We start from the raw sequence: 12,106 nt of genomic DNA on the forward strand, positions 1-12,106 counted from the left end.
GAAGGGAAGGGAAGGGAAGGGAGGGAGGAGGGAGGAAGGAAGGAAGGAAGGAAGGAAGGAAAGGAAGGAAAGGAAGGAAGGAAAGAAAGGAAGGAAAGGAAGGAAAGGAAAGGAAGGAAAGGAAGGGAATAGCAATAGCACGTAGCACTTATGTCCCTCTTCACAGTGCTTTTACAGCCCTCTCTAAGCAGTTTTTACAGAATTAGCAAATTGCTCCCAACAATCTGGGTCTTCATTTTATCGACCTCTGAAGGATGGAAGGCTGAGTCAATCTTGAGCCTGGTGAGAATCGAACTTCTGGTAGTGGGCGGAATTAGCCTGCAATACTGCATTCTAACCACAGGGAGGGAGGGAGGGGAGGGATGGATGGAAGGGAGAGAGGGAGGGAGGAAGGAAGGGTTTAAAAAAGGGAAGGTAGCAATTGGAATAGCCCTTAGGCTTATATACCGCTTTCAGTGTTTTCCAGACCCCTCTAAGCAGTTTAGAGAGTCAGCCTCTTGCCCCCAACAATCTGGGTCCTCATTTTACTGATCTCGGGAAGGTGAAAGGCTGATCAACCTTCCAAGGTGGGTAAAATGAGGACCCAGATTGTTGGGGGCAAGAGGCTGACTCTCTAAACTGCTTAGAGGGGGCTGGAAAGCATTGAGATGTCAATAAATAGAAGCATCCTGCAAGAAAACAAATTAAGTCACTTCCATTTTGCTGCCCTGAACCAAGCTCAATTTAAGCTCAATTTAAGGAAGTTTGACATTTTCCTCCCACCCCCGCCAAATAATAATAATAATAATAATAATAATAATAATAATAATAATAATAATAATAATAATAATAATAATAATAATAATAGTTGACAGTCAGCATGTCCAGGGATACATTCCTGAACTTATTAAGCAATCTTATTTGGTTTGGGCCTCCGAAGGACATTTTGCAACCTAACCCAGGATGGTAAAATTCATCTGCAATCCACTCTTGGCATGAATTCACTTCCTGACGCTTCGTTCAGTGTGGCAGGAGATACACTTAGGTGAACCTCAGCCCCAAAATACATCGCTTCTTCGTTCGGCTGTGAAAGTTTTGCCCTGGGGAGCAAGTCAGAGCAGCATTTACAAACGCAGGTGTGTTCTGACCCAGCCCCCCCAAACACAAAAAACCCTCTGAAATGGGTTGATGTCAGAAAATTCCTCCTTATTTCCAGGTTGAATCTCTCCTTGATCAGTTTCCATCCTTTCATTCCTTGTCTGGCCTTCGGGTGCTTTGGAGAATAGCTTGACCCCCCCCTCCTCTCTATGGCAGTCCCTCAAATGTAGTGACACTGCTATCATGTTTCTCCTGGTCCTTCTCTTCAACAGGGTAGACGTAGTTCTCTCAACCGTTCATCATACGATTTTTGTCTCCAGACCCGTTAATCTAACAGATAATCAGAGTTGGAAGGGACCTTTGTAGGTCATCTAGTCCAACCCCCTGCCCAAGCAGGAGATCCTACACCATTTCTGACAGATGGCATTTCAGTCTCTTCTTGAAAGCCTCCAGGGATGAAGCTCCCACAACTTTCTTTCTTTCTTTCTTTCTTTCTTTCTTTCTTTCTTTCTTTCTTTCTTTCTTTCTTTCTTTCTTTTCTTTCTTTCTTTCTTTCTTTCTTTCTTTCTTTCTTCCTTCCTTCCTTCCTTCCTTCCTTCCTACCTACCTACCTACCTACCTACCTACCTATCTATCTATCAGATTAACAGAGTTGGAAGGGACCTTGTAGGTCATCTAGTCCAACCCCCTGCCCAAGCAGGACATCCTACACCATTTCTGACAGATGGCAGTTCAGTCTCTTCTTGAAAGCCTCCAGGGATGAAGCTCCCACAACTTACTTACTTTCTTTCTTTCTTTCTTTCTTTCTTTCTTTCTTTCTTTCTTTCTTTCTTTCTTTCTTTCTTCCTTCCTTCCTTCCTTCCTTCCTTCCTTCCTTCCTTCCTTCCTTCCTTCCTTCCTTCCTTTCTACCTACCTACCTACCTACCTACCTACCAGATTAACAGAGTTGGAAGGGACCTTGTAGGTCATCTAGTCCAACCCCCTGCCCAAGCAGGAGACCCTACACCATTTCTGACAGATGGCAGTTTAGTCTCTTCTTGAAAGCCTCCAGGGATGAAGCTCCCACAACTTACTTACTTTCTTTCTTTCTTTCTTTCTTTCTTTCTTTCTTTCTTTCTTTCTTTCTTTCTTTCTTTCTTTCTTTCTTTCTTTCTTTCTTTCTTTCTTCCTTCCTTCCTTCCTTCCTTCCTTCCTTCCTTCCTTCCTTCCTACCTACCTACCTACCTACCTACCTACCTACCTACCTACCAGATTAACAGAGTTGGAAGGGACCTTGTAGGTCATCTAGTCCAACCCCCTGCCCAAGCAGGAGACCCTACACCATTTTTGACAGATGGCAGTTCAGTCTCTTCTTGAAAGCCTCCAGGGATGAAGCTTCCACAACTTTCTTTCTTTCTTTTTTTCTTTCTTTCTTGCTTCTCACGGCCACATCCATTCGATGCCCAACCCCTTTCTGCATGTGGGCTTAGCCACAGCGAAGATGCCTGCTCCAATTTGCTTCTTCCTCGTCCCTTACTCTTGGCTACCACTCTGCTGAGAAAACATCCTGGACAACTTGAGGCCTTCGCATCCCTTCGCCCTAACTCCGCGGTGGATACGGGTGGTTTTTCCTGATAGATACCTGTATTGGCTCCGAATCTCCGCAGCTCTGCTCCTGCCTTGCTTGGCTGTTGCTTGGCTGTTTCAAACCAGGCTTTGGCTTGTTGTTCTCAATTGCCTTGTCCCCTGAAGACTGCCGTCATTTCTCTCTTCTCCCCCAAGGAAGGGGAGAGCAGGATGGGATTAGTGCCAGGAGATTGCCTGGCGTTGTGGGCGGGCTGGAGAATTAGTACAAAGGCACCGCACACCTGGGCAGAAGCAAAGTGAGCCCTGTCGCTGTGGTTCGGTTGCAAAAGGTAAGACTTTTGGATAAACCAGGGAGTAAAAGACAGGGAATTGGGAAGTCTTGGGAAGTCCTATGGAAGGGAATGGGGGTCGCTGGGATTTTTCAATTGCTTTGCTTGTTGCAAGCAGATTAAGGGCAGATTAAGTCCCTGTCCTTTAACGCCCTATAAAAATACTAAAAATATTCAGTATCGTTCATGCAAACTGTTTGCTTCTCTCTCTCGTTTTGAACTGCTTTGCAAAAAAAACAAACCTGCCAGTTCCAAGCCAGGCTGGATAATAGAACAGGGTAGATAGCCCTCAAAAAAGAATTAAGAGTTTGTAGAGAAAGACGATTTTCACTTCTTTATTTAAAAAGCGAGACTACTAATCTTGAGTTTTCATTTTGTTTGCGTTCTGAATGAATGTGGCGGATTGAGGATAATATTATACGGAGAACTTCGTCTCCCCATTGTTGAGCGCAGTGTCCTCTCGGGGGAAATTGGGAACAGATTTTTATTTGGAATTGCTTCTAATTGATTTATTGCAAAAATGTACTGTCTGCGGCGGGGAGTGTGGTTATTTATTTAGCGTTTGGCTAAATATATAATAATAAATATATAATAATAAATAAATACATGGACTAGCCATGATATATTAACATTTCAACTAGGTTAGCAGGACCCACTAAAATACAAGCGTTAAAAAGATCTGGGTTCAAAATATCAACATCTAGGTTATCTAACCATTGAAGCGCAGCATCGTTTAGACAGGTAGTCCTCAATTTACGGCCGCAGTTGGGCCCAAAATTTCCGTCGCTAAGCGAAACATACGTTAAGTGAATTTTGGCCCATTTTTCGACCCATATTGCCACCGTTGTGAAGTGAAGTGAGCAAGTGTGCAAAACAGCCGTAAGTCACTTTTTTCAGTGCTGCTGCAACTTTGAACAGTCACTAAATGAATCATCGTAAGTCCAGGACCACCGGTATTTAAAAAAAAAAACAGATACTGGACCCATTTATGCCTTCAGCTTACAGTCAGCCAACAGTCATAAGTGTGAAAAAAAATTTTTTTTCAGTGCCGTTATAATTTCAATCTGTCATTAAATGAACTGTTACAAATCGTGTACTAGCCTGTATTTTATATTATTTTCTTTTATTCTTTTATTCTTCTATTTTTATTCTTTTCTTTTCTTTTTTCTTTTCTTTTTATTCTTTTATTTTAATTTATTCATTATTTTTATTCTTTTATTTTCTCTTATTCTTTTCTTTTATTCTTTTCTTTATTTTATTTTGTTATTCTTTGGAAAGAAAAAAAACCACCTTTGAAAAACCTTTCAGCCTCCCGGTTGACTTTGCTCCATGTCTGTGGAGCTTCTCCGTCCTCCAGGTCCCAGTTGTCCCAAAGGTGCCTCTTCCCCCCCCCAAGAGGCAACTGGACTTTCTGGGTTTTTCTTTGCAGACGTTTCACTTCTCAGAAGTGAAGATGAAGAAGAAGAAGAAGAAGCTCTTCAGAGCTGAAGAAGCTTCTTGGATGAGAAGCGAAACGTCTTCAAAGAAAAAAAAAATAAGAAAATCCAGTTGCCTCTTGAAAAAACACCTTTGGGACAGTGGTGGGGAATGTTCTTTCCCTATCTATCTAGTCTGTCTCTGTCTCTCTGTATGAGAGAGAGAGAGAGAGAATGATAGATGATAGATAGACGAGAGATAGACAGATAGATCATAGATAGATAGATAGACAGATAGATAGATAGAGAGGGAGAGGGAGGGTAGGTAGCTAGGTAGATGAGAGAAAATGATAGATGAGAGAGAGATGAGAGAGAGAGAATGATAGATGATAGATGATAAATAGATGGATGGATAGATATAGATAGATAGATAGATAGATAGATAGATAGATAGATAGATGAGAGAGAGATAGATAGATAGATAGATAGATAGATAGATAGATAGATAGATAGATAGATAATAGATAGATGAGAGAGATAGAGATAGAGATAGAGATAGAGATAGAGAGATAGATAGATAGATAGATAGATAGATAGATAGATAGATAGATAGAGAATGATAGATGATAGATAGATGGAGAGAGAATGATAGATAGATGATAGATGATAAATAGATGGATGGATAGATATAGATAGATAGATAGATAGATAGATAGATAGATAGATAGATAGATAGAGAATGATAGATGATAGATAGATGGAGAGAGAATGATAGATAGATGATAGATGATAAATGGATGGATGGATAGATAGATAGATAGACAGACAGACAGATGATAGATAGAGAGGGAGAGGGAGGGTAGGTAGCTAGGTAGATAAGAGAGAATGATAGATGATAGATAGATAGATGAGAGAGAGAGAATGATAGATAGATGCTAGATGATAAATGGATGGATGGATGGATGGATAGATAGATAGATATAGTTTTCCATCTCTGTTGGACTTTCTGGATTTTCTTTGAAGACGTTTTGCTTCTTATCCAAGAAGCTTCTTCAGCTCTGACTGGATGGTGGGGAAATGGAAGGATTAAATCCTATAAATCCTTCCCTTCCATAAAGTATCAATCCTTCCCTTCCCCACCCTCCAGTCAGAGCTGAAGAAGCTTCTTAGATGAGAAGCGAAACGTCTTCAAAGAAAAAAAAATAAGAAAGTCCAGTTGTTGCCTCTTGGAAAAAAAAAAAAAGCACCTTTGGGACAGCTAATTGTAAATTAACGTGCTGGCTCAGGGATTCTGGGAGTTGAAGTCCACAGGTCGTAAAAGGGGCCATAGTTCCCCATCCCCCATTTTATTGCCATCTATTGGTCATCTGATTTCCCGCAGCCCAAATTTGAGAGCCCCACTTAAGCCATTTTCGAAGTGCTTCCACCCTCCAAGTCTTCTCCTGCCTTCCTAGAAAAGGCAGGAAACATCCCTCGTGCTGCGTTTGCAATATCTCTGCTCCGGTTGCCCTGGTGACCATCTATACACCTCCACGCTCTGCCCTTGGGACCCCAAACATGTCATACCCTGTCATTAGCCAGCGTTAGGAAGTGGAAAGCTTCTCCCGTGGGGGGGGGGATCTTTCTCATTAGATGCAAAGCAAGCTTGAAAACAACTTCTGAGGAGGCCTCTGCAACCCAACCTCTGTCCCTTGCTGTCCCTTTCCATCCTTTGGGCAGTTCAGGATTTCGTCCTGGGTGTCAACATGCAGCCAGGCCCCGATTCCATCTTTGCGTCCTTAGACAGGGCTGGAAAAGCCAGATGGGTGGATGGTCAATTCAAGGGCAGGCCGGCGTCCTTCCTATTTAATTGCCTTCTGCAATAACACTTTCTGTAATTTAGGAAGCCAAGTCAGGGTTTTCCCCTCTAAAATCTGTTCCTCTCTCGTCGCTATCCTATCCCTACAGCAATAATAGCAAGAACCCTGGAAAAGTCAAGTATTCATGATCTAGTGGTGGGATTCAAAATGTTTTACTACCGGTTCTGTGGGCGTGGCTTGGGCGTGGCATGGCGTGGTGGGTGTGGCTTGGTGGGCATGGCAGGGGAAGGATACCGCAAAATCCCCACCCCATTAACCTGCTTTCCAGCTCCGTTCTCCTGTCCAGGGCAACCAAAGAAGAACCAGCTGATCAGCATTAGACGTGGCTTGGTGGGTGTGGTGCTCTGTGGGCGTGGCTTGGTGGGCGTGGCAGGGGAAGGATACTGCAAAATCCCCCTTCCCTCCCCACCCCACTAACCTACTTTCCAGCTCCGTTCTCCTGTGCAAGGCAACCAAAGAAGAGCCAGCCGATCAGCTGGGATTCGGGAAGCAGAGAATCGATGGGGGCAAGGCCAGTCAGAAGTGGGATTGGCCGGTTCTTAGAATGACTCAAAATTTTCACTACTGGTTTTCCAGAACTGGTCCGAACCGGCTGAATACCACCTCTGGGGAGGAGGGAAGGAGGCAGGAAAGGATTGTAGGGGGAGAGAAGAGAGAAAGAGGAAGGAAGGAAGGAAGGAAGGAAGGAAGGAAGGAAGGAAGGAAGGAAGGAAGGAAGGAAGGAAGGAAGGAAGGAAGGAAGGAAGGAAGGAAGGCTTGGTGGGTGTGACTTGGTGGGCATGGCGGGGGAAGGATACTGCAAAATCCCCCTTCCCTCCCCACCCCATTAACCTGCTTTCCAGCTCCGTTCTCCTGTGCAGGGCAACCAAAGAAGACCCAGCCGATCAGCTGGGACTCAATGGGAGGCAGAGAAGAGATGGGGTTGGCGGGGCCAGTCAGAGATGGGATTGGCTGGTTCTCCAAACTATTCAAAATTTCCGCTACTGGATCTCCAGAACTGGTCAGAGCCCGGCTGAATCCCACCTCTGGTTCATACTGTTTTATACTGCACCGGTGAGAGCCTACTTGGAATATTACACCCAGTTCTGATCCATCACAATATAAAAAGAGAGGTTGGGATTCTGGACAGAGTGCAGACAAGAGAAACAAAGAGGAATAGAAATAATAGAAATAGAAATAGAAATGAAGGGAAGGGAAGGGACCTTGGAGGTCTTCTAGTCCAGCCCCCTGCTCCAGCAGGAGACCGTATACTGGACTTAAGTTAACCCAAGCCTCCCCCCCCCCTCCCATCAGCTTTCTAGCAGCTGTGAAATTGTTTAGTATTCAGCAGCTGCAACTTTTGTGACACTTGACGGGCCTTGGGGGTCTCCCAGGCAAGTTCATCAGGCCGTTCAAAGCATCCAAAGGCCCTGAGTGACGCCAGGCTGAGCTCTGGGGAGGAATTGCAGCAGGCAGATCCACGCAAGTGAGGAGGCTTGGCTGGTCCCCCCGGGGGGGCCGGGGGGGGGTCATTTAACAGGAAAAGGAGGTGAGGTTTCCATGAATCTTGGAGGGTGGGGGGAGAAGAGAAGAGAAGAGAAAGCATGGGGGGGGGGTGTCAGCCCCCATAGGAACGCAGCCGTATCTTTTGTTCTTCTGTCTGGATGAAATTCACAGAGCTGAGCTAACCAAGCAAAAAATGGTGATGTGATTAGTGCACAGGGAGGTATTTCTCGCCTTGTTTGAAATTGCTGCTGCTTTTTTGTTTGCGTAAGGTAAAAGGTAAAGGTTCCCCTCGCACCTACATGCTCGTCGTTTCCAGCTCTGGCGGGGCGCTGCTCATCTCTTGTTACAAAGCCAAAGACCCAGCAGCACTGTCCAAAGACGTCTCCGTGGTCATGTGGCCGGCAAGACTAAACGCCTTCAAAGGCGCACGGAACGCTGTTCCCTTCCCACCAAAGGGGTCCCTATTTTTCTACTTGCATATTTTTTACATGCTTTCGAACTGCTCAGTTGGCAGAAGCTGGGACACGGAACGGGAGCTCACTCCGTGACACGGTGCTAGGGATTCGAACCGCCGAACTGCCGACCTTTTCTGATCAACAAGCTCAGCATCTTAACCACTGAGTCACCGTGCCCCGGGATAAGTTTGCATAAATTATTAATAATAATAATAATAATAATAATAATAATAATAATAATAATAATAATAATACCAATAATACAATAATAACCAATAATAATAATGTATAAATAAGAACAATAAGAATATAATTCCCAGTATAAGTTTGCATAAACAATAATAATAAATAAGAACAAGAATATAATTCCCAGTATAAGTTTGCATAAACAATAATAACCAATAATAATAAATAAGAACAATCAGAATATAATTCCCAGTATAAATTTGCATAAACAATAATAACCAATAAGAACAAGGATATAATTCCCAGTATAAGTTTGCATAAACAACAATAATAAATAAGAACAAGAATATAATTCCCAGTATAAGTTTGCATAAACAATAATAACCAATAATAATAAATAAGAACAATCAGAATATAATTCGCAGTATAAATTTGCATCACCAATAATAACCAATAATAATAAGAACAAGGATATAATGCCCAGTATAAGTTTGCATAAACAATAATAAATAAGAACAAGAATATAATTCCCAGTATAAGTTTGTATAAACAATAATAACCAATAAGAACAAATAAGAACAATCAGAATATAATTCCCAGTATAAATTTGCATAACCAATAATAATAATAAGAAGAACAAGGATATAATGCCCAGTATAAATTTGCATAAACAATAATAATAAATAAGAAGAATATAATTCCCAGTATAAGTTTGCATAAACAATAATAATAAATAAGAACAATCAGAATATAATTCCCAGTATGTTTACATAAATAATAACCAATAATAATAAGAACAGAATATAATTCCCAGTATAACTTAAATAAATGCTGACCCAAAAACAAAACTGAGCTTCCGGCTGATTTACAAGGATGCAGTGAAAATAAAACTGGGTGTAATCTGTGGAGGGGAAACACTTGAGGATCGCAGAGAATTATTACTTTTTTATTTATGTATGTACAGCCCTCAACTTACCACAGTTTATTTAGTGACCGTTCAAAGTTACAATGGCACTGATAAAAAGTGACTGATGACGTTTGCAGCATCCCCGAGGGTCACGGGATCAAAATTTGGACCCTTGGCAACTAGTTCATATTTATGGTGGTCACAGCGTCCCAGGGATGACGTGACAACCCCTCCACACACACTTTTCAAGGGGGAAGCCGGATTCATTAACAACCACGTTACTAGCTTAACTGCAGCGGTTCGCTTAACAACGTTGGCAAGAAAGGTCATAGAAGTTCACTTCACAAAACGCCACGTAAATTTGGGGCTCACATTTGTGGTCGTTAAGTCGAGGACTCTCTGTATGGAGAGAAACTTGAGAGCTGGAAGGCGAGTCTCTTCTAGGGTCCACTTAAAATTCAGCATTTTCCTGATGTTTTGCTTAAGTCACGCAAGGCCTTGAGAAGTTGTGCAATTCTGCTCCATTCACGCGGACCGAAGAATTCGCCTGGGCGCTGAATCTGGCAAGCTGTTAGCAGCCTCCCAAGTGGCGGCTGCTTTGTATTTGTGTGAAGGACAAAAAGTACAGCCAACTAAGCTACGAGGCTTTGGAGCGTAGAAGAGAAAACATTACAGCTTGAAAGCCACAAGAGAGAGAGGGGGGGGAGGGAGGGAGGGAGAGAGAGAGGGAGGGGGTTAGGATGGTTTACCGGGCAGCCGGGAGCAAAGTGCCACCTGAGGAAGAAAAGTACAGGTAGGGCTGCTCTTACCTTCAGATTTCTCTTAACCAGGGGTCCCCAAACGTGGCCACTTCTAAGACTTGTTGACTTCAACTTGCATAATTCTCCAACCAGCTATGCTACCTATTCCAGGGGTCTTCAAACTTGGCAGCTTGAAGACTTGTGGACTTCAACTCCCAGAATTCCTGAGCTAACATGACTGGAGGAGGAATTCTGGGAGTCCACAAGTCTTCAAGCTGCCAAGTTTGAAGACCCCTGGAATAGGTAGGTAAAGAGAGGTAGAATAGATAGAAAAAGAGATAGAATAGATAGATAGATAGAGGGGGGGGGAGAGAAAGATAGAATAGATAAGATAGAATAGATAGGTAAAATAGATAGAGAGAAAGAGAGATAGAATAGGTAGGATAGATGATAGATAGATAGATGATAGATAGATAGATAGATAGATAGATAGATAGATAGATAGATAGATAGATAGATAGATAGATAGATAATAGAATAGATTGAGGTCTTCAAACTTGGCAAGTTTAAGATTTGTGGGCTTCAACTCCCAGGATTCCTGAGCTAACATGACCAGAGGAGGAATTATGGGAGTTGAAGTCCACAAGTCTTCAAGCTGCCAAGTTTGAAGACCCCTGGAATAGGTAGGTAAAGAGAGGTAGAATAGATAGAAAAAGAGATATAGAATAGATAGATAGAGGGGGGGGAGAGAGAAAGATAGAATAGATAAGATAAAATAGATAGGTAAAATAGATAGAAAGAGAGATAGAATAGGTAGAATGGATAGATAGATAGATAGATAGATAGATAGATGATAGATAGATAGATAGATAGATAGATAGATAGATGGATGATAGATAGAATAGATTGAGGTCTTCAAACTTGGCAAGTTTAAGATTTGTGGGCTTCAACTCCCAGAATTCCTGAGCTAACATGACCGGAGGAGGAGGAATTATGGGAGTTGAAGTCCACCGCTCATCTCAGTTGAAGTCCTACCACGGCCTGTTTTAAAGTGTGGGCTATTCTCCTCAGCTTGGTGTGAATCTGTGAATCCACCTCCATGTAGACAATAGTTCCATTGAGGACTACTCCCTGAATGTGGTTGGTCCGGCAACTGTGACTCCATCTGGTGGTGGCGCTGCCTATCACACATTCTTCTATCTTACCAAGAAGTAGCTTGTGGTCAAATGCCTTACTGAAGTCCAAGTATATTATATTGATAGCAAACTGCAAGAGGAACAAAGGTTTTGGGATATGTGTGCATCTGGCTTTACCCCAACCAACTTAATCCATATTTTTACAAAGTAGGCCATGGGGGTGGGGGTGGGGGGAAGACTGCAAAACTCTAGATAACCCCAAATCTTTTTAAAAGACAGAAAAACATTAACTTGCAACAATCTAGATCGGTTTTGGGGAACATTAAAATGTGTGGACTTCCATTTCCAGAATTTCCCAGCCAGCTTACAAAATTCTGGCAGTTTGAAGTCCTCACATCTCAGTGTTGACAAATTTGCAAAACACTTAACCTGAGTCTTAAAAATCTTGATACAGCGATCCTTCCCGAGGTTCCCCTGGCTCATTAAACCTAAAGCTTACTAGCATCCATATTTTATTATGTTTTTATATTTATTTATTAAATTTATATGCTGCCCACGTCACCCATAAAGCAACTCTGGGCGTTTTGCAAAGATAAACTATAAAAAAAAAAACCACAGCAAATTATGGTTTGCAAACTACCAAACTGGGTTAACACAATATCATCTCCTTTTAACGACCCCATAATCCCTTGCGGGGTGGAGTCTGAATGGAGCTAGCAGAGTGTTTACTGGCCGGATGCCCTTCCTGTTGCCAACGCGGAGTTTGGTTCAGCAGATATATGTTCTCATTGTGCCTCTAGGATTGAACTCACAGCCTCCTGATTGTGAGGCAAGAGCTCCACCTCTAGGCCACCGCACTACTCACTAACACAACATGCTAAGCCAAGTATGTGATGGTTTAGGACCAGTGGTCGCCAACCAGTGAGCTGGGAACCACTGGTGGTCTGCGA

Source organism: Notechis scutatus, chromosome 7 (genome assembly GCF_049901735.1).
Source record: "Notechis scutatus isolate UNSWTSFEM ecotype Mainland chromosome 7, rNotScu1.2, whole genome shotgun sequence".
Lineage (NCBI taxonomy): Eukaryota > Metazoa > Chordata > Lepidosauria > Squamata > Elapidae > Notechis > Notechis scutatus.